We start from the raw sequence: 1,252 nt of genomic DNA on the forward strand, positions 1-1,252 counted from the left end.
ATAGTTTTCCAGCACCACTATTATGAAAAATTTCAAACATACAGAAAAGTCTGAAGAATTTTATAGTGAACATTCAGATACTCACTAGCTAGAATCTGCATTAACGTTTTACAATATTTGCTTTATCACATATCCATCTGCCTTTCCATCACTTTATTTATCCATCAGTCTGTCTTATTTTATTGAAGCATTTCAAAATAAATTGCAGACATCAGTGCATTTCCTCTGTAAGCACTTCAGCATACATGTCACTCAATGAGGTTCAATATATGTTTATAATTCTTTTTTTCAATACTTTTGAGGTCAATTTTATATAAAATAAATGAACAAATCTAAAATATACCATATGATGAGTTTTGACACACTGTGTAACCCAATCATCTGTCATGATATAAAACATTATCATCATTCCAGAAAATTTACACATATCCTGTAGTTCAGGATAATGTAACAATTGTTATATTTGCTTATTAATTCCCACATTTCTAAATATTAATTACAATATTAGTTGTAGTTTTGTAATTGAGGACATTCTTTTCTATTCCTACTTAGCTGATATTATTTTCATAAATAGTACTGAATTTTGCCAAATTATTTTCCAGCATCTATTGAAATGATTATATGTTTTTACTTCTTTATTCTGTTGGGACTAGGAAGCTGGAAACAGAATGTAAATTTTGAAGACACATCTCCTAGGGAGCAAATTGTAAGTCTGTTGAAATACAAAGTACCTTGTAATAAAAACTTCTAATTATAACAAAGTGTTCTAGATTTACAATAGAGAAAAATTATTTAAACAACTCTGTAATAAACACAAGGATATTTAAATATTAAATGGGTTTACATAGTCTAATCACATTTTTAAAAATCTGTCAAGCAATTTCTTAGAATAGTATTATTTGTTATAGGAAATATTGTCAAGATTATATTTCCCTTGAAAATGACAATATTAATTGATTTTAAAATAATTTCAGAACTTTTAGATTTAATAATGTATAAGTTTGGGTGCTGTTTTTGGACTTATGCCAAACTCATTTGCAGAATTTAGTCAGAAGAGAAGGGAGCTGCAATAGCATATCTTTCAAGGAAAAGCAACATGCAATCATTATTAATAATGTAAATTACTTCAATGCTCTGCTTTTAAGGCATTTGGGAATACATATAAAATGAGAATTCAATGGGATTCAGAGGAGAATTTATAGTCTAATAAAACTCTACCAGCAATTTTTCTCTTCCATTGATTCCACGTACT

This window comes from Orycteropus afer, unplaced genomic scaffold, assembly GCF_000298275.1.
Source record: "Orycteropus afer afer isolate SDZICR_OR568_19922 unplaced genomic scaffold, OryAfe1.0 scaffold00349, whole genome shotgun sequence".
NCBI lineage: Eukaryota > Metazoa > Chordata > Mammalia > Tubulidentata > Orycteropodidae > Orycteropus > Orycteropus afer.